Genomic DNA, 22,932 nt, shown 5'->3' on the forward strand with positions numbered 1-22,932 from the left:
CTGCGGGGACCGTCAGCAGGGAGCACAGCCTCCGGCCCGGGGTCTCACCCCACTGACTGCCTCCCCTAAAGCTACCGGGTTATACAGCGCCCCGTCTCTACCTAACTTACTGCTCGTCCCGCCCACTATACGCATGGTTGGCAGCCAACAGCGCTCTGATTGGCTAGCCGCACCGACCCGAGCCACGCTGTCTTGGCCATATCTTCTTTTGATTGGCTACAGAATCCACTCTGTCTTGTGATTGGCTGCGAGTTGCTGTCAGTCGTCTGTGTCTAGTCCCCTTCGTTATTTTCCGTCGCGGTCAGAGCTGGAGGGGGGACGATGCGCTGCTGCCTCCACAGGAGCCTCCGCCGCTGACTGACACTCGGCAGCCTACGCCTCGGTGACTGGAAGCAGGCTTCTGGGAACGGATAGGCCTAGGAGGAATCCCCGGGGTGGTGGTGGAAAGGAATCCGGAATTGACTGGCGAGGGCGGGGAAAAGATTGGAATTGGAGGCCGGGGTCTGGGCCGCGCACTGTTACCGGGGGTCTCCTCTCCGCTCGAACATCTAGAGCATCAACGGTAAGTGATCTAGATCGTGACGATCCGTATTGTGCGACATCGCCGGCGACTCAAACCTGCGCCGACTTCATTGTGGCCAGAGACGGAACCAGCCCTTGTGATAGAGCGACCAGATCGGACGATCCGGAGTCGGCACGGGATTCTATCAGTGCGATTGTATCGGGACAGAACGATTACAGAAACCAGCTGAGGAGACGATCCTGTACAATCTGATCGTACAATCACAGCAGATCTGCGACTCTAGGTGATATCGGCAGATGTATGGATTGGGGGATGAAGGGTCACGGGAGAGCGTCTGTCCGTCCCCAGACTTCATATCTGCGAGATAATGATTGGACGGATCAGATTGTATGCGGGGAGGATGATGGAAGTAGGTCTAGATGGGTGCCCCCTGTGTGTGAGGGTCCTGGCCCTGCTAAAAGGGGGGGGGGGGGGTGGAATCGCATGTATCTTTTTTCTGAGGATGATGAGAATGAAGTATCTTTCATGGATGGTTATGGAGGGGATCACCGCCTGGTCACTTGTTATGGGGGGGATCACCGCCTGGTCACTTGTTATGGAGGGGATCACCGCCTGGTCACTTGTTATGGAGGGGATCACCGCCTGGTTACTTGTTATGGAGGGGATCACCGCCTGGTCACTTGTTATGGGGGGGATCACCGCCTGGTCACTTGTTATGGAGGGGATCACCGCCTGGTCACTTGTTGTGGGGGGATCACCGCCTGGTCACTTGTTATGGAGGGGATCACCGCCTGGTTACTTGTTGTGGGGGGATCACCGCCTGGTTACTTGTTATGGAGGGGATCACCGCCTGGTCACTTGTTATGGAGGGGATCACCGCCTGGTCACTTGTTATGGAGGGGATCACCGCCTGGTTACTTGTTGTGGGGGGATCACCGCCTGGTCACTTGTTGTGGGGGGATCACCGCCTGGTCACTTGTTGTGGGGGGATCACCGCCTGGTCACTTGTTATGGGGGGGGATCACCGCCTGGTCACTTGTTATGGGGGGGGATCACCGCCTGGTCACTTGTTATGGAGGGGATCACCGCCTGGTCACTTGTTATGGAGGGGATCACCGCCTGGTCACTTGTTATGGAGGGGATCACCGCCTGGTCACTTGTTATGGAGGGGATCACCGCCTGGTCACTTGTTATGGGGGGGGATCACCGCCTGGTCACTTGTTATGGAGGGGATCACCGCCTGGTCACTTGTCATATCTGTGTCTGTCTTCGCCCTTCAACTTTTAAAGGGGCTGTCCACCTTTTGGGGACAATTTTAAAGGGAACCTGTCACCCCCAATATCGCCAATGAGCTAAGCCCACCGGCATCAGGGGCTCATCTACAGCATTCTGTAATGCCGTTGATAAGCCCCGATGTATCCTGAAAGATGAGAAAGAGGTTAGATTATACTCACCCAGGGGCGGTCCTGCTGCGGTCCAATCCGATGGGCATTGCGGTATGGCGCCTCCCATCTTCTTTCGATGACTTCCTCTTCTTGTATTCCCACTGTGGCTCCGGCGCAGGCGTACTGATCTGTCCTGTTGAGGGCAGAGCAAAGTACTGCAGTGCGCAGGCATCGGGAAAGGTCAGAGGCCCAGCGCCTGCACACTGCAGTAGTTTGCTCTGCCCTCAACAGGACAGATCAGTACGCCGGAGCTGCAGCGTGAAGACAAGAAGAGGACGTCATCACATGAAGATGGGAGGCCCCAGACCGGACCGCGATGCCCATCAGACCGCCCGCCCAGGTGAGTATAATCTAACCTCTTTTTCTCATCTTTCAGGATACTTCGGGGGCTTATCTACAGCATTCCAGAATGCTGTAGATAAGCCCCTGATGCTGGTGGGCTTAGCTCATATTCGATTTTGGGGGTGACAGGTTCCCTTTAAATGATTGTATTTATGGCTAAAATCATATTTTGCCTTAGGGTTTGATTACGTAGTCTGCCTTCTACAGCCTCTACATTGTACTGTCCATTACTGCTTTCTCCGTGAGGTGGGAACAGTCAGTGAGGTGGGAACAGTCAGTGAGGTGGGAACAGTCAGTGAGCTCCTTCTGTCTCTCAGGAGTGTCTGTAACTTTTTTTTTTTTCCTCTGAGCTCCTTTCCTCTGATTTCTGACCACAGATCACATCAAGGTTGAATGTGCAGGAAAACAAAAGAGCCTGGAAAAGCCAAATCGTGCAAAATGTGTAATTAAATCAAACTGCTGTGATGATTTTTAACCAAAGATACAAGCAATTAAGTCCAAAGGTGGACGGACCCCTTCGATATGTGGATCAGTGGAATAATTTGTGCCCCCCATTCTCCTGCAGCACAGGCTGTTTTCTTGCCTGGACCCCACAGTAAGTCAGATTTCTAGAATTCAGCTCAGAATTCCGTCCGATAACCTCAGATTGTACAAGTCGGGGGACAGTGAAAATCTAATTAGTAGAACCAGAAATATTTACCCTCAGATCCCCCTTTATCTCCTGTGTATAGTGAGTAGAAACTTTTCTAATGGGGGAGGTCTGGGGGGTATTGAATGATTTTTTTATTTTTTTTTTCTCTGAGAAGCATTTACATTAGTTACCTTATTATTGTGCGGATCTTCCTATTCACTTATCCCTTGCAATATTGGAATTGCAGTCCCTCACCTTTTTAACCCTCCGTCACATACAATATTCGGACTAACGAGTTCACATACAATGTGCCTGTCAGGCGCCTGCTGGAAAAATACCTATAATATCTAATGTTTGCAATTTCAGTGCTCTAAAAGTGATCAGTGACCTTCATAGGGATGTAATAAAAGAGACTACACATAATCAGTTGCAAAAAAAAACATTTACTTAACATAAAACTAATAACTATGAAATACAAACTTTTCAAAACTCCCGCCAAATAGTCCCCAGTTCGACTCTCTCAAAAAAATGTACAAAGAAAATTTTTGAACACAAACTTAATTTTAAGGTACCTTAAGTACTATTAAAAACATATTCAATCAGCAGTAGATGCTGAGGTTTCCCCAGAAAAGTCACACTTGCATAGCAAATAGCAAGAATTACACACCATTTTTGCATGTGTCAGGCAAATTGCTTTATGACATTTGAGACATTCTTAATTTGAAAGCCTTCTGGTTCCGCTTTCCGTTTGGCAGGTGGTGCAGATGGTGACTTTTCACCATCATCTTCTGGGCGGAACCTTTTGAGCTGAACTTGAAGGCGAGAGGGGATACCGATTGTTTTCACGCTTCTCCTGCGTAGCTCTCCAAGTACTAGTTCATGGGCCAATTTTTTCAGATACAATCGTCTACGGAGTGGTTCAAGCTTGTTTTCAAGATAAATTACTTGTGAATTTATACCACCCAAATTCAACATAGCAAAAAATATGACCATTGGCCAGCGTTTGATGTTTCTGCTGACGTTGAAAGTGGAGCACATCTGATCTGCTGTATCCACACCCCCTTTGGTGGCATTGTAAAATGTAATTATCTCCGGTTTTTTTTCTGCCCCAGTCCCAGGATCGATGGCAGCATCATCATGAAGTGTTGATAGAAGAAGTACGATTTTTTTGGCATGTGGTACATAGGAAACTAAAGCCTTTCCATTATGGAATGCAAACATACTGCTGTACTGTTGTCTCTCTTTCACACTTACAAACTGTGGCGGCAATTCCCTTTTGTTTTTTCTTACAGTTCCCACATATGACAGCTTCTGAATTTTCAGATAATCAATCAGATCACAACTTGTAAACCAATTGTCAGCTGTAATATTGCGACCCGATCCAAATAAGGGTTCAGCCAGTCTTTTTACAACATCAATGGGTTTGTTGCTCACACAGTAAGGACCTTCTGGTTGTTTTCCTGCATAAACTTCCAGGTTGTAAGTGTAGGTCTTACTGGCATCAACAAGGGCATACATTTTTATTCCATATTTGTTTGGCTTTGATGGAATATATTGACGAAAGGCACATCTACCACGAAAACCAGGGAGCATTTCGTCAATAGTGAGATTCTCTCCAGGGTAATAACTTTGTTTACAGTTTACAACAAATCTTTGAAATATATCACGAATTGGAGCAAGTCGGTCATGTGTTTTGCGTTCGGTTCGGGTAGTTCTGTCGTCAAACCGAAGGCAACGAATTAGAATCTTGAATCTGTTTATGGACATAACAAGGCTAAATTTTTCAACTCCATCCCCATCTTTACCCCAAAGTTCCTCCAAACTTTGTCTATTTGCCCTATAAGCTCCTGCAAGGTACAGTAATCCAGAAAAAGCACGCAGTTCTATTTCATCTGTGGGCTTGATGGTTCTGTTGCAGATGTACTTGTCCTTTATAATGTCTATATATTGGTTGGTATATGTGACAATAGAGTCCAGAATGTCATCTGTAAATATACTGTTCCAGCATTCAACTGCAGTTTTTGCATTACGTGCAGTTCCTATTACTGCAGGAAGGTGAGTAATAATGTTTAAAGGTTCCCTACGTTTTTTCTGGAATGGCTTCTTGTTCCATTTAGTATTTTTATCTTTTCCAATATAATATCATCCAACTTCTTCATCCTCACCACTGTCACCATCTTACTCTGTTTCAGAATCCAGGACACATTCTTCCACCTCATCATGAGAATCAATCTCACTTTCCTCTCCTAAATCCTCATTCAGTGTGAGGTCTCTATCATCTAACAGCATGTTTGTTACTTCCTCAACATCAAGTTGTTTGGATAAATTGTACATTTTCCTCTCCATTTCAGCAGATAATCTGAAGCAAGAGAAGGAATAATGTTAGGGAACTACTGTATATGCCTGAGCAGCACACTTTCTTTTATAAAATCTCCCTTATTTCTATGAAATATCCTCACATTTTGTGCTATACAATCATAAAACAAGCTAAATAAACTATTGTGATGAATAAAAACATAAAATACCAACCTTACTGAATGTGACGTATTCACATACAATGAGCCTGAGAGATCTGTGCAGCTATATCCTCTCTCCTGAAGCTCTGAAATCCAACTGTGATATCAGGTTTCACAGACCTTCAAGAGACAGGAGGCTACCTGGAGGGAGGGGGTTTCCTCACAATCTGGTGAGGAAGGAGAAATGAAAGTAAAAGAGAAGCGCCTGTCAGATCAGTTGTATGTGACGGAGGGTTAATTGTGCCCCTGATTTTCCCTTGTCACATGCTTATATCTCTAGCGGCCCCCCCCCCCCCCTGATTCTCCCTTGGCACATGCTTATATCTCTAGCGGCCCCCCCCCCCCCCCCTGATTCTCCCTTGGCACATGCTTATATCTCTAGCGGCCCCCCCCCCCCCCCCGATTCTCCCTTGGCACATGCTTATATCTCTAGGTGCCCCCCGATTCTCCCTTGGCACAAGCTTATATCTCTAGGTGCCCCCTGATTCTCCCTTGGCACATGCTTATATCTCTAGATGACCCCCCTCGATTCTCCCTTGGCACAAGTTTATATCTCTAGGTGCCCTCCGAAGGTCCCTTGGAACAAGCGGTGCCCCCTGATGTGGTGATCTCCCTGCCCGTCACTCTACAGCCATTTTCCATGGTGGTTCCTCTGCAGTGTTCAGGGCTGACTCCTTACTTGCCGGCTTTCTCCTGCCTGAACCCCACTTTGTCGCCTCTCCCACAGAATGCCTCCTCTGCCCCAGTCTTCTTGCACCCAGCACTGGATGTAGATGGGGGGCTGTGCTCTCCCTGCACCCTCCTTTCACGCTCTCGTCTTTCTTTGCTTTCCCTATCCTTTCTGTTCCTTGCTCTGTGATTTTCCATCAGATCGGTTTTGACACCACTCCTTTCTCTGTTTACTAAATTTGTGGGTAATGTGATGTTTTGTTTTTTTTTGCTAATTGTTTTCTAGTTGAGCCCTGGCAAAGCGAGGTGCCATCCATACTGTTCCTTATAAATGATTGGCATGCAGTGCTGGCACGCAGGTGATCAGTGATGCTGTCTTCTTTGTGTTGTACCCAGGTTTGTTTGGTGTCACAGAATGATTCTGGTATCATACTGAAATCTGCCCGTTTCTTGCAGTTCAGGCTTTACATCAGGTCTAAAACTGGATTTCGGAGCAGGCACACTGGCATTGCCCCACGGTTCTGCATTGTGAAACACCAGTAATACTCCTTCCCTCCCCCCCCCCCTCCATTCTCTGAATAGTGTAGCGCCATAATATTCACCCACATTGGCCTGCATGTGGCTAATTCATACTCCCCTGATTGTATCCAGTCCCATAGACATGACCCCTGAGACAGCAGTGATAAAAGGGTCTCTATTATTGATGACAAATTGTACAACTGCCCCTATAACAAAGGCGCAGTCAGATGCCCAAATACATGGGAGCGAGATCTGACCGCAGTGCACAGACTGGCTGGCGCTGTGCGCAGGGGTGGGTAGGGGCGGCGCTGTGGGTAGGGTCGGCGCTGTGTGCAGGGGTGGGTAGGGTCGGCGCTGTGTGCAGGGGTGGGTAGGGTCGGCGCTGTGTGCAGGGGTGGGTAGGGTCGGCGCTGTGTGCAGGGGTGGGTAGGGTCGGCGCTGTGTGCAGGGGTGGGTAGGGTCGGCGCTGTGTGCAGGGGTGGGTAGGGTCGGCGCTGTGTGCAGGGGTGGGTAGGTGCGGCGCAGGGGTGGGTAGGCACAGCGCTGTGCGCAGGGGTGGAGCTGTGTAATGGGGTGAGTAGGGGTGGCGCTTTGCACTGGGGTGGTCCTCCTGCGCATCTTTATGCTATAGCTAAGCCTTTTTGCTTGATGGCATGAACAATCATTGGGGGAGGGTGTGAGTCTAGGACATGACCCCCACTGATCAGCTGTTCATCAGAGGGACTAGCTAAAAACTTTGTGGCTGTTCCCTGTAGTTCTTGAAGGCAGTGGACACTCTGTAGCTTTAAAGTTCTAAACTCACCGAGGTTATTTCTATTTGTACAGATAATAGATCTAGACGATCATTTGTAAGTTCTCATAAAAATCTGTTTAGGAAACACTTTGGGAGAACAGTGACCTGAGCCAAGTGGTCGATCAATGTTCTACTGGACGAGATAAGCAACAGCGGTGGACGGCGATATCCTGCTATGAAGGGCTTGTCCTGGTGTAGAAAAACATGGCTGCTCTTTTCCTAAAACCGCGCCCCACGATCCATGGGATGTGTAGAGGTGCTGCTCAGCCCCTTTTGAAATGAATGGAGCTCGGCAATAAAGCCACAACTTCCAGACCGGTGTGATGCAATTGCTGGAAGACAGCAGCTATTTGTTTTTGTTTTTTTAAAATTATTTCTACTATTTAACTTGTTTTGACCGGACAACCCCTTTATCTCCTATCCATAGGGTAAGTGATGAGTTGTTGATAGGCGGAGGTCTGAACGCTCAGACCGGCACCGATCGCCAGAAAGGGAAACTTATTCCCATTACAATATGACGCCGCAGTGCCGGCACGACCCCCGCTCCATTCATTTCCCATGCGGATGCCGAGCGCTGCAGTTGTTTTTGTGGCAGCCACATACGGAACGAATGGCGCAACGGTCGGGCGTTCAACCTGCCACGTCCTTTTGCCCAGCAGTGGGGCATTCGCCAATCCACGCATTATCCTGCAGACAGGCGATAACTTGTTTTCACTGGACATCCCCTTTAAACACTTTTACCTCCCCCAGAGATCAGCAGCTTTTGGCATCCTAGTTCTTATGAAACCACAACTCTCAGCATTTCCTATCAAACATAGGCTTATCAATACAAACTAAGAGTTGTAGTTGTCCATCCGGCGTGCCGCTGGTTAATGACTGCCCCCTGTTACTTGTGCACATCAGATTTGAGCATGAGGTTTTCAGTATCAGTCAGTTTTGCCCCTTTTTAATCAATGTTGGGGGACCATATTGACAAATGAAACTGCAGACCCACTAATATGATACATCTGTACATGGCGGCATCTTGCCATAACTACAAGGTCTGGCTGGTAAATGAAGAGATTACCTGGAGAGTGATTAGTTGCACCCCACATCAGTCGCCTCTTTTTTTTTTTTTTTTTTTTTCAACAGTAAAAAAAAAAAAAAAGTGTTAAACTTCAAAAATAGATTAGTTCTCCTGTACCCTGGTGGGCCAGTGTTCCTCCGATCCTTGTCTCCACAGCCAATCAGTGGCCTCGGCTGTCGCTGTTCTATTGGCGTCACTGCTTAGCCATGAGGCCGCTGATTGGCTGCAGCGGTCACTTACACCTCGAGGAGAACCACTGGATCAATGAGGGGGAAAGGTGAGTGCTTTTTCTTTTGCCTTTTTCTTTAATGTTACTACCACCTGACGCACAGACACTTATTGGATGGAAGGAAGGGGCGACTGGAGCTTCATACCGGACACCGGCTGCAAGATGAACAGATATCTTCCAACCGCAGGGACAAACCCTCCCCCCCCCCCCCCCCCCCCCCCAAAAAAAAAAAAAAAAAGTAGTGTAAAGTTTTTGTATATATTTTTGGTACTTTTGTGGTGTCTTTTTGTAGGGGAACGTGTAGTCTAAAATCTTATGTAACTAAACAGTATGCAGTATAGTAATGGTGACGGTTATGGAGGAGGGGGATGCAGCTGCAGAGGCGAGCAAACTTAGGAGACGTCTGATGGCTGAGCCAATGGATGGGAAAGCTCCACCAAGAGCCGCTTTGTGCCTGCGTTACATTCATTCCCTTCCCCCAGTTTATGGCATATTTTCAGCAGCTCCTTTGTTCCTGCCCCCGGCAGTTCTGTCCCAGGCTTTGAATAGGTCGAGCCTCGCAGTTTATTCAGGTTTTGCTCTGTCAGCAATATGATATTTCCTGCATCTGTAGCTCAGGTGATTCGCTTTGTTAGTCCGATGGTGACGTCTAATGTCCCAATTGTTCCAAATTTTACAATAAGCCCAGAGGCCGCGCGGGTGTCAGCAGACGATGGCGGCTGATGAATGACTTTTCCAATTAACCACAGAGGTGAGTCATTTTCGGTGAAGACACCTGCTGGGATACAGTGTCTCCTTCCCCTGGAGGAACCTGTCCATGGCTGCCTGCTAATGACAAGGTCCGCTTCATTGGGAGAGTATTGGGAACTGCTAAAAATCCAGCAGCTCGGCCATTGTCTCATTCGATTGGCACAATGATGTTATTGCAAATGTAAAATATACCGTGCTTTATTTTTTTCTCTATACGTCCTATATTGTTTTATTTTTGGTTACAGGACATGCTCCCTCCCTTACATTATTTCTGCATTGCCATGTTTTATGCCTGCCTTTTTGTCAGTCTGGCCTTTACAGGCCTTGTTTCCCTGCACATGGCTAGCTGCAGAATGAGTTAACTGAGAATCTGTCAGTGTGTTCATTCCAAAGGGGAGTTTTGTAGCTTATATCTTGTCTTTTCCTGAACCCTAAGCTCACGGAATGATTCTCAGTTAACTCAGTCTGCAGATGGAAACAAAAAGCTTGTAAAGGATAAAATGAGCAATATGCTTTTATAATAATAATAATAATAATTTTTATTTATATAGCGCCAACATATTCCGCAGCGCTTTACAAATTATAGAGGGGACTTGTACAGACAATAGACATTACAGCATAACAGAAATACAGTTCAAAACAGATACCAGGAGGAGTGAGGGCCCTGCTCGCAGCTACAATCTATGAGGAAAAGGGGAGACACGAGAGGTGGACTTTGCACCTACGTGGTGGTGTGGTGGGGGGGGCGACAACATCACTCTTGCACCTACGCAGGGGTGGGGGGGTGACGCTCTTGCACGTATGCAGAGGTGAGGGTGGGACGCCGATGCTCTTGCACCTACACGGGGGTGGTACGCTCTTCCACCTACATGGGGGCAACCATGAAGCTCTTGCATCTTCCTGATGGGGGGTGGGGGTTGGGACAACAGAGCTCTTGCACCTATGCGGGAGGGTGCGCATGTATGGGGGAGGGGGACAACGACGCTCATGCACCTACACAGGGGTGGGGGGGACACTCTTGCACCTACTCAGGGGTGGGGAGGGATGCTCTTGCACCTACACAGGGGTGGGGGGGACGCTCTTGCACCTACACAGGGGTGGGGGGGACGCTCTTGCACCTTCACAGGGGTGGGGGGGACGCTTTTGCGCCTACACAGGGGTGGGGGGACGCTCTTGCGCCTACACAGGGGTGGGGGGGATGCTCTTGCGCCTACACAGGGGTGGGGGGGACGCTCTTGCGCCTACACAGGGGTGGGGGGGATGCTCTTGCGCCTACACAGGGGTGGGGGGGACCCTCTTGCGCCTTCCCTGGGGTGGGGGGGACCCTCTTGCGCCTTCCCCGGGGTGGGGGGGACGCTCTTGCGCCTTCCCTGGGGTGGGGGGGACCCTCTTGCGCCTTCCCCGGGGTGGGGGGGGACCCTCTTGCGCCTTCCCCGGGGTGGGGGGGACCCTCTTGCGCCTTCCCCGGGGTGGGGGGGACGCTCTTGCGCCTTCCCCGTGGGTGGGGGGGGGACGCTCTTGGGCCTACACAGGGGTGGGGGGGCACTCTTGCGCCTACAGTGCCTCTGTTTGGGCTCTGTGATCTGCACACACCGCAGTAATGCACAGGGTGCTGCCTGACCCCGCTCTAGTCCCAGTACCTGACACTGGTCTTTTCTTGTCTTCTTGCCTTTTCGTTGATGGCAGGCAGCAGTGATATTCCTCCGCAGTTGGAGCGACTCAAGTACTTTCACTTTCGTGATCAGGCAATATGTTTAATTCCCCATCTGGTGCAACCTGCATTAACAATTAATCAGATTACAATAAGAGTGGGCTGCCGATTCCCTGCAGGCCTCGGATCAGTTGGCAGATGCTGGAGCATTAGATAATTTTGCCGCTGCCTGAAGTTGATGTCATTTCTATGAGTTTGTAGCAGGCGGATTATTTCCCACTGCTTTTTCCTGTGTTTTCTGCTGATGGAAGCGTGGCCGTGTTCCCATTGTGAATGCTCTCGTCTGCTTGCATTTGCAGGGCTCCTTGGAACACCCTTAAGTGGAGGGCATATTTTGCACTAGGAAAGGAAAGACCTCGCCTCTTCTCTTCTTGCACTTGTCATCTCGCTGCCTTGGAGCCATAAAGCCGCATCGCACTCAAGCACCGCAACACTTCAGCTCTCGGGGACGAGCGGCAGGAAAAAATGTGTTAACTTGCATTTCATTCAGCTGCACTCATTCAGGTTCCACAATGAGGATCGTGATGCAGAAATAATTATCGGTAAGTCTGTGCGTATACGCTTTGTATGAATCTGAGCGATCAGATGCCCGTACACTAACATACACGCTGCGGATGGTAAAGCAGTGGCACCTAAATATAATTTTGAGTACTTAGCTCCTTAAGGACAAAGTAAGGACTTTGTAGGTTAATGATCGGACCTCATTATTTTATTTTTTATTTGACCAGTTCAATTTATGTGAAAACTCTTGAACCCTTTAATGGATCCCTTTAATTGATCCCACTGATTCTGAGATTCTTTTTTTTTTTGTTGTTGATATATTGTACTTCATGACAATGCTAAAATTTGTTCGCAATGACTTGCATTTTATTTGTGAGAATACTGGAAATTTGACCAAAATGTTGTATTTTTCAAACTTTTAATTTATATGCCTTTAAACTAGAGTTAACAGGGTAGTTAATAGTCAATAAGTAACATTTCCCACATGCCTACTTTACATCAGCGTTTTTTTTTTTTGTAAACATAATTTTTTTGTTAGGAAGGGTTAAAATTTGATCGTCAATCTCTAATTTTAAGGGGTCTGTATGACAGAAAATACCCCAAAGTGACACCATTCTAAAAACTGCACCCCTCAAGGTGCTCAAAACCACAGTCAAGAAGTTTATTAACCCTTTTAGTTGCTTCACAGGAGTTAATGCAGTGTGGAAGGGGAAAAAATGAACATTTTTACAGAACAATTTTACTTTAGCCCCAATTTTTTTATTTTTACAAGGGTAACAGGAGAAAATCGACACCACATTTGTTCTGAAATTTTCTCCTGAGTCTGCCTGGATTCCGTATGTGGGGGAAAACTACTGTTTGGGCACATGGTAGGGCTCGGAAGGAAAGGGACACCATTTGACACCAGGCAAAAATGGCTGGAATAGAGAGCGGACACCATGTTGCATTTGGAGAGCCCCTGATGTGCCTAAATAGTAGAAACCCCCCACAAGTGACCCTATTTTGGAAACTAGACCCCCTCAAGGAAGGTATCTAGATGTGTGGTGAGCATGTTGAGTCCCCATGTGCTTTACAGAAATTTATAACAAGGAGTCTTGAAAAGTAAAAAAAATCAATACAAAAATGTAATTGTTCCTACAAAAATGTTTTGTGCCCCAATTTTTTTTTAATTTTCAAAAGAGTAACAGGAAAAGAGTAACAGGAGAAAAAGCCCCATACAATTTGTTGTGCTGTTACTCCGGAGTACGCAGATACCCCATATGTGGTGAAAAACTGCTTTTGAGGCATATTGCAAAGTTCAGAAGGGAAGCAGAAATTGGGGTTCAGTTTTTTCTGGAATGGTTTGCAGATTCCATGTCACACTGGCAAATCTCCTGAGGTGCTAGAACAGCTGAATCCTCCCCCCCCCCCCCCCATAAGTGACCCCATTTTTCAAACTACACCTCTCAATGAATTAATCTAGGGGTGCAGTGATCATACACCACATGTGTATCACAGAATGTTGTACTATTGGGCAGTGAAGACAACATTTTTACCACTAAAATTTTGTTTTAGCCCCAGATTTTACATTTTCGCACTGGGAAATGGATAAAAACTGCACGAAAATTTGGTCCACAAATTCTGCTGGACGTGACAGTACCCCATATGTCACTGTAAATATTGCTTAGCCACACGGCGAAACTCGGGAGGGGCGGAGCGCTGTTTGCCTTTTGGAGCGCAGATTTTCCTAGAATGGTTTGCAGACTCCATATACAGAGCCCCTAAATGCTAAAAGGGCAGAATCCCCCTCAAGTGACCCCATTTTGGAAAGCAGAATGAACAAATCAACAGCAGGTAAAGAATTGGTTTTATTTATTTTTTACGCTATTGTTCGTGCGGTATAAATGTTTAGTCGAGTTTATTCTTCGGGTCGGTGCGATTACAACAATATCAGATTTATATCGGGTTTTTATGTTTGGCTGCTGTCACACGCTAAAAGACGCTTTTTATTGCAAAAAATAGTTTTTGCATAGTCATATTTTTGAGACCTATAATTTATCCATATTTCAGCCAACAGAGTCATGTGAGGGCTTGGTTTTTGCGGGACAAGTTGACGTTTTTATTGCTACCATTTTCGGTCCCATGACCTTTTTAGATTGCTTTCTGCTCTGATTTTTTTGGGAGGCAGAATGAGCAAAAAACCAGGAATTTTCTATTTATTTTTTGGTTAAAGTGAGAAGACCGCTTTAGTTTTCGGGTCAGTGCGACACCACATTTATGTAAATAAAATTATATATATATTATTTTTGCGCCACTTTATTCTGAGAGCTATAACTTAAATTTTTCCACTGATAGAGCTTTATGACGGTTTGTTCTTTGCGGGACAGGATCACTTTTTCAGCGATTCCATTTTTATTTGTCTCTTTGATTGCACATTTTTGCACTTTTTCCCAGTTGTATGATGAAAAAGCATCATTTGCCTTTTTTTTTTTTTTTTTTTTTTTTGTTTACTGAAGGGTTTAACTAGTGTGACAGTTGTCCTAGTTTTAAATATTGTGTCGTTCCAGACGCGGCGATATAAAACATGTATACCTTTTTTATGTTTGTTGTTTTTCCACAAGTGTATTAATTGGTATAATGTTTAAGGGTTTTTTTTTTTTTTTGTTTTTTCACTTTTTTTTTTGGGGGGGGGGGGGGGGGAGTTAACTTCTTTTTCTTAGTCCCTCTATGGGACTTTCACTTTCTTTTACTTTGATCGCAGGTCTAATGCATTTTAACACACCAGCATTGCAATGCATTATAGGTATGCAGAAGCATGCTTTCTGTAGCTTGATGACACGGGGGTCGTCATAAAGACCTCTGGTCACCATGGCAACGATCGGGCCCCTGCGATGATGTGAAGTTTAAGAATGCCCCCTCCCTCTCCCTGCCTTTTAAGGCTATGTGCACACGTTGCAGATTTTGCTGCGGGTCCGCAGCAGCTTTCCATGCGTTTACAGTAAAATGTTAACCTACGGAAAATGCAATCCGCAGTGCTCTTGCTGCGGAAAAAAAACGCGCTGAAACGCTGCACTTTACATTCCGCAGCATGTCAATTCTTTGCGCTGATTCTGCAGCAGTTTACACCTGCTCCATAATAGGAATCCGCAGGTGTAAAACCGCAGGTGGAATCCGCGGAAAATGCAGTGCCTTTTACTTGCGGATTTCTCAAATCCGCTGTGGAAAAATCCGCAAAGCTCAAAACAACGTGTTCACATTCCCTAAATGTTGCGATTGTTCTCGATCGTAGCATTTAGCGGGTTAAACAGCTGGGGCGGTGCTGGCCCTGGCTGACACAGCAGGACCTCTGCCACTTTCAGCGCCGAGCTCCTACTGTGATCGGGCGGGAGGCACTGATATTTCAACACCTCTGCGCAATCACGCTGTGATCGGTCAGTCAGATAGACTATGGCAAATTCAGATTCGGCTACCGATTCCAAACATATTCGCTCAACTCTACAGGAGATGCTTTTTCCAGTGGCTCTTATTAATAGAGCGAATTCCTGAACGGCAGACCCCCGCCATGCAATCTATACATCCTGATAAGGCACGTGGACCAGGGCTGTCCCACTCCATTTTGGTGAATCCTTACAGGAGCCTTCAGTATGTGACCGTGCAAACAGCTGAATGCTCTGGCCCGTTCTCCCTTTTGTGCCGTTTGGTCTTTGCCTCCGCAGCGATTTTAGTGTGTGCGCGCAGACGCTGCTACCACGTGCTTTGAACCACCTCCAAAACTGCGCTGACCCTGCTGACTTTTCAGAACAATAGTCTTCTATGTGAAAGGTGTTATGAACAACTCCTTTAAAACAGACAAGCTCCTTTAATGAGGCTGATAATTGTGTAGTTCATCACTCTTTTTATAAAGGACTATTGTGCTGGACTTGGGTTATGTTTTGTTTGTTTTTTTGGTATGTAAAAACTAATATGGAGTCCCTTTCACCTGCCTCACTTCTAAGGCTACATTCCCTCGATGCGCCTCTGGTGAGTTTTTGATATTGCATATTTCTTGCACCCATTAACCCCTTTGCAACCTATGGCGTATAGGTCGTGTCCCAGCATTTGATGCGGGCTCCGGCACTGAGCTTGTTATTGCAGATCTCCTATGAACGCCAGCCTGTGGACGCCGTTCATAGATAATGATTATTGCTACACATAGCTGAAGCCCTGCACATAGCAGCACAAGCAATACAAGCGATAGGACAATCTCAACTCCAAGTCTCCTAAGGCCTCTTTCACACTTTCCGTTTTTACAATCTGCACAGGATCCGTCAAAATGTTGAAATGACGGATCCTGTGCAGATTGTAAAAAAACGAGACCGCGACGTCATCTGGTCATGTCACAATGCATTACTGGGAACGCCAGCTGCCGGGAGCATCGGTAACGCTGCGCGGGACGCCGGAAGGTAAGAATATTGCGTTTTTTTTTTTTTTTTTTAAACATTATATCTTGTTACTATTGAGGCTGCATAGGCAGCATCAATAGTAAAAAGAGAGAATTTCCCTGACTGGAAATTCCTCCGCGCATGCTCAGTTTCAAAAGATGGAACCCGTCGCTAGATTCGTGCTTATGACAGTCAGCGACTGAGCGATTTTCCGACATGCAGAAAAAAACGTTCCTGTGTGCGTTGTCTCCACCCGACGGATCCAGTGCACGACGGAGGAAACAGATGGCCATCCGTCGCTAATACAAGTCTATGGGAAAAAACGGGATCCAGCAGAAAAATTTGCTGGATACTGTTTTTTCAAAAATCAACGGATTTTGACAGGAGCTAAAAGACGGAAGCGTGCAATAAAATGCGATCAAAACATTGTATCTGCCCCAAAATGGTATCCATAAAAACGTCAGCTCGTCTGGTGGTGTGTGTGTGTGTGGCTGGCCTGTCTCGCCACGGCCGGCTCAGGAGGTGACTGGCCTGTCTCGCTACGGGCAGCTCGGGAGGTGGCTGGCCTGTCTCGCCGTGGCCAGCTCGGGAGGTGGCTGGCCTGTCTCGCCGTGGCCAGCTCGGGAGGTGGTTGGCCTGTCTCGCCGTGGCCAGCTCGGGAGGTGGCTGGCCTGTCTCGCCGCGGCGAGCTCGGGAGGTGGCTGGCCTGTCTCGCCGCGGCGAGCTCGGGAGGTGGTTGGCCTGTCTCGCCGCGGTCAGCTCGGGAGGTGGCTGGCCTGTCTCGCCGCGGCGAGCTTGGGAGGTGGCTGGCCTGTCTCGCCACGGCGAGCTTGGGAGGTGGCTGGCCTGTCTCGCCACGGCGAGCTCGGGAGGTGGCTGGCCTGTCTCTAGGTGGTGGCGTTGGCTGATCTGACGCACACAGAATTATTAATTCCTTCATTGGAGTTCCTCTTTAATTGTACTGATCCTCTTAACTCCTGGAAATTGCGGTCAGGATAATCTACCCTGTTTGTTGAGATGGGGGCATATCTACAGTACAGACCAAAAGTTTGGACACACCTTCTCATTTTAAAGATTTTTCTGTATTTTCATGACTATGAAAATTGTATATTCATACAAAACTATGAATTAACACATGTGGAATTATATACTTAATTTCAATTGTTTCACACTTTTGTTATGTCTTATATTCTAGGTTCTTCAAAGTAGCCACCTTTTGCTTTGATGACTGCTTTGCACATTCTTGGCATTCTCTTGATGAGCTGCAAGAGGTAGTCACCGGGAATGGTCTTCCAACAATCTTGAAGGAGTTCCCACAGATGCTTAACACTTTTTGGCCCTTTTGCCTTCATTCTGCGGTCCAGCTCACCCCAAACCATCTCGATTGGGTTCAGGTCTGGTGACTGTGGAGGCCAGGTCATCTGGCATAGCACCCCATCACTCTCCTTCTTGGTCAAGTAGCCCTTACACAGCCTGGAGGTGTGTTTGGGGTCATTGTCCTGTTGAAAAATAAATGATGGTCCAACTAAACGCAAACCGGATGGAATAGCATGCCACTGCAAGATGTTGTGGTAGCCATGCTGGTTCAGTATGCCTTCAATTTTGAATAAATCCCCAACAGTGTCACCAGCAAAGCACCCCCACACCATCACACCTCCTCCTCCATGCTTCACTGTGGGAACCAGTCATGTAGAGTCCATCCGTTCACCTTTTCTGCGTCGCACAAAGACACGGTGGTTGGAACCAAATATCTCAAATTTGGACTCATCAGACCAAAGCACAGATTTGAAAGGGGGGGGTAATGTGGAAACCACATAAAAACGACAACAGGAAAAAAGACTATATATAACAAATAAACCTTTATTAATGCAAATGACATACAAGATAAAATACGGACCATAATTTAGAACAAAGTGCCAAGATAATGCAAACCACAGGAAAACTGCTACCTGTGCGGAAAAGACATGCAGCTGCGGAACTGGCAACCCGTAGGACAAATCCAAACTTATAAGGTGGGGAGTGTAGCTAGCCAGCTACGGCATCTATTATAGATGGTGTCCATGTCCACCTAAACATAAACCCTACCCATGAATGTACAAAACGCTAATACGGCTCCAGCGATAATAACCTATCTGCAAGTGCAAAATAATGAGCCAACATGTTTTACATGTAACCAAAGGAGGGTAATGCCCATATGTAGAGGTCATACAAATAAGACCAGATCTGCAGATTACAATCAGAGCTACATCCACATAGCCGCAACCATAGAGGTGCACTGGTTCACCACATGGTGTAGAGCAGACGCTGTTGCTCAAAAGTATATTATCTGTTAGTGCGGCTGATAGTACTCTGCCAGGACCAGAAGCTGCACGTCCACCCGACGCGCGTTTCGGAGGGGAACTCCTTCGTCAGGGGGCGTGTCCGGATGGTCGCATGCTGGGGTTTAAATATCCCACCGCTGAATCAATCCTCGGCACGCACAGGAAGTGACGCAGGCGTTGCTGTGGCAACCTGACGCTCTCGGCGGCGGCGACGTCATGCAGGGGCGCCGCCAAAACCATGGCAACCGCCCAAGCATACAGACGCCGCAGGCCGCCCAGAGTGACAGCGCCCAGCGCGTGCGAGTGCCGCCGAGAAGATCCAAAAACCTGTGTCTCGGATGTATAGCCAGAATGAATTGCGCGGAACGAGAAATCGGGGACGGCCAGACAAACCTAGCTCCGTATCCCTAACGATAATTGGCCACTTAGATGACTAACAGAGTGGCATATTAATATATAGAGTAACACAGTGGGCCACACATACGACCAAAATAGCATAATTAAAATATATATATATATCAACATATACAGCACTAGTTAAAACAACACCTAACCAACTAGAGGCAGAATAAAAAGACATGACAAACAACATATAAAAAAATGTATAAGGTGCTTAAATAATGTGTCCATTAGCCGGGATCGGACCAACATAGCTGTAATGAATAAATATCTTCTATACGGCTTGATGGGATGGATATTGAAGAGCTAGGAACAGAGGTCCGACATCTCCAGATGGTGCACATTACTGAAAAGATTGATTAAAAACACGATTAAAACCATGCACAGGCGCAGTACACTGTGTGTCCCACCAGCCATCACGTCTCGACTGTGATCACAAAAACGACGCAAAACTAATGGTCTCATTGAGGCCATATGGGTGAATACTATTAAGCGTCCACATCCACCAGGTTTCGAGCTGTGCCAACCTTTGTGAGATCTTCCCGCCTCTTATATCAGCCTCTATCATGTCTATACACTTGACACTTAGTGCCCTGCTATTACAATTGTGATGTGCCCTCAAGTGTCTGGGTATCGTTTTTAATGTTTCTACATCCACTACCTGTGCTGCCGCCTCAATAACCCGGACGTGCTCACGCACTCTTATTTTCAGTTGTCGTGTAGTCAACCCCACATAAATCAGCGGGCACGGGCAGGACGCATAGTAAATTACGTTTTTTGACGTGCACGTAATAGATTTCAATATTTTAAAGCCTTTTTTGTCCGGAGGAGTCGACAAAAGTATCCTCCCGTGCTATATTTTTACAGGCCACACATTGGCCACATGCCCGACATCCGCTTCGTATTCTCTTGTCTGGGGCATATGGGAGTGTTCTCTGCGGATCACCCACGCAAAGCACCCCCACACCATCACACCTCCTCCTCCTCCATGCTTCACAGTGGGAACCAGGCATGTAGAGTCCATCCGTTCACCTTTTCTGCGTTGCACAAAGACACTGTGGTTGGAACCATAGATCTCAAATTTGGACTCATCAGACCAAAGCACAGATTTCCACTGGTCTAATGTCCATTCTTTGTGTTCTTTATCCCAAACAAGACTCTTCTGCTTGTTGCCTGTCCTTAGCAGTGTCTCTAATCTGAGCTGCTGTTAAACTGTGATTTCTGAGGTTGGTGACTCGGATAAACTTATCCTCAGAAGCAGAGGCGACTCTTGGTCTTCCTTTCCTGGGGCGGTCCTCATGTGAGCCAGTTTCTTTGTAGCACTTGATGGTTTTTGCCACTGCACTTGGGGACACTTTCAAAGTTTTCCCAATTTTTCGGACTGACTGACCTTCATTTCTTAAAGTAATGATGGCCACTCGTTTTTCTTAGCTGCTTTTTTCTTGCCATCATTCAAATTCTAACAGTCTATTCAGTAGGACTATCAGCTGTGTATCCACCAGCCTTCTGCTCAACACAACTGATGGTCCCAACCCCATTTATAAGGCAAGAAATCCCACTTATTAAACCCGACAAGACACACCTGTGAATTAAAAACCATTCCCGGTGACTACCTCTTGAAGCTCATCAAGAGAATGCCAAGAGTGTGCAAAGCAGTCATCAAAGCAAAAGGTGGCTACTTTGAAGAACCTAGAATATCTACTATATAATTGTCTAAGGGTCACTTCCGTCTTTCTGTATGTCCTTCTTTCTGTCACGGATATTCATTGGTCGCGGCCTGTCAAGGAAGTCCAAGTCGCTGATTGGTCGCGTCAAAACAGCCACGACCAATCAGCGACGGGCAGAGTCTGGAAGAAAATGGCCGCTCCTTACTCCCCGCAGTCACTGCCCGGCTCCCGCATACTCCCGTCCAACCACCGCTAACACAGGGTTAATGCCGGCGGTAACGGACCTCGTTATGCCGCGGGTAACGCACTCCGTTATCGCTGCTATTAACCCTGTGTCCCCAACTTTTTACTATTGATGCTGCCTATGCGGCATCAATAGTAAAAAAAAATGTAATGTTAACAATAATAAAAAAAACAAAAAAACCTGCTATACTCACCCTCCGTAGTCCGCCGAGCCGCTCGCGCCTGCCGCCATCTTCCGTTCCCAGCGATGCATTGCGAAATTACCCAGAAGACTTAGACTTAAGTCTTCTGGGTAATTTCGCAATGAATCCTGGGAACGGAAGATGGTGGCAGCCGCGTGCCCATCGCCACAGCACTGTTGGATCCCAAGGGTGAGTATGTAACTATTTTTTTTTTTTTTAACAGGCATATGGTGCCCACACTGCTAAATACTGCGTGGGCTACATGGCTGCTATATACTACGTGGGCAGTACTATATACTACATGGCTGCTATATACTACGTGGGCAGTACTATATACTACATGGCTGCTATATACTACGTGGGCAGTACTATATACTACATGGCTGCTATATACTACGTGGGCAGTACTATATACTACATGGCTGCTATATACTACGTGGGCAGTACTATATACTACATGGCTGCTATATACTACATGGCTGCTATATACTACGTGGGCAGTACTATATACTACATGGCTGCTATATACTACGTGGGCAGTACTATATACTACATGGCTGCTATATACTACGTGGACAGTACTGTATACTACATGGCTGCTATATACTACGAGGACAGTACTGTATACTACATGGCTGCTATATACTACGTGGACAGTACTATATACTACATGGCTGCTATATACTACGTGGACAGTACTATATACTACATGGCTGCTATATACTACGTGGACAGTACTATATACTACATGGCTGCTATATACTACTTGGGCAGTACTGTATACTACATGGCTGCTATATACTACGAGGACAGTACTGTATACTACATGGCTGCTATATACTACGTGGACAGTACTGTATACTACATGGCTGCTATATACTACGTGGACAGTACTGTATACTACATGGCTGCTATATACTACGTGGACAGTACTATATACTACATGGCTGCTATATACTACTTGGGCAGTACTATATACTACATGGCTGCTATATACTACGTGGACAGTATATACTACATGGCTGCTATATACTACGTGGACAGTACTATATACTACATGGCTGCTATATACTACGTGGGCAGTACTATATACTACATGGCTGCTATATACTACGTGGGACTGGCCAATATACTACGTGTCTGTGCTGTACTCCATGTGGCTCTGTGCTGTACACTATGTGGCTCTGTGCTGTATACTATGTCGCTGGGCAATATACTACGTTGCTGGGCAATATACTACGTGGACATGCATATTCTAGAATACCCGATGCGTTAGAATCGGGCCACCATCTAGTAAGACATAATTTCAGTTGTTTCACACTTTTTTGTTAAGTATATAATTCCACATGTGTTAATTCATAGTTTTGATGCCTTCAGTGTGAATGTACAATTTCCATAGTCATGAAAATACAGAAAAATCTTTAAATGAGAAGGTGTGTCCATTTTGGTCTGTAGTGTATATGTATGCAAAACCTAACAAGGAGAGGGGGAGGAGCTGCTGCTGAAGTCAGTGACTTTGCTCATATTGGCCTGGTGTTTTCATTATTTTGGGGGCAGTCGGTAAGTGTGCTGACAAATGGAAAATCTGTAGTCCTCGGAGATGTCGGTGTCGTGGGAGAGTATTTACCACCTCATCTGAGTAACTGTGGTCTAATGAGCCGACAAACGCAGGATTATTCTAAATGTCCCTCTTAGGCTCCAATTATAGAGCAGGTCAGGGTCCGGCCTCGCCCCTCATTACCCGCGTGAGCCTGGAATTCATAGTAGCTGCTCCCACTTGCTGTGATTCCTGAATTGTGGTTTTTACTGAATCCCTCTTCAAAACATACAGCCGACTCCTCCACTTATATAACTTGATATATATATATATATATATAATTTTATTTATTTATTTTTTCTTTCTTACTTATTATGCATAATTGTCATTTTGGCCGTCGAAGGCTTCTGCGTATATGTATGTATTAATTGGTGTTTGTGGGGTTAAATATACAGGTATCCAACTTCTCTTGTGAATTTCCTTGTGCT

At 46.7% G+C, this 22,932-nt stretch overlaps 1 protein-coding gene across 1 annotated transcript in view; it reads left to right on the forward strand.

Annotated features, from left to right (window-relative positions):
• Nucleotides 1–284: 284 nt before the first annotated feature.
• SOCS5 (suppressor of cytokine signaling 5) overlaps nt 285–22,932 on the forward strand; it is a 33,921-nt gene continuing 11,273 nt past the window's right edge. The window contains exons 1-2 of the mRNA XM_069768636.1: nt 285–562; nt 11,494–11,736. The gene's annotated coding sequence lies outside the window, so the exon portion shown is untranslated. The remainder of the gene's footprint in view (nt 563–11,493; nt 11,737–22,932) is intronic.

This window comes from Ranitomeya imitator, chromosome 5 (assembly GCF_032444005.1).
Source record: "Ranitomeya imitator isolate aRanImi1 chromosome 5, aRanImi1.pri, whole genome shotgun sequence".
NCBI lineage: Eukaryota > Metazoa > Chordata > Amphibia > Anura > Dendrobatidae > Ranitomeya > Ranitomeya imitator.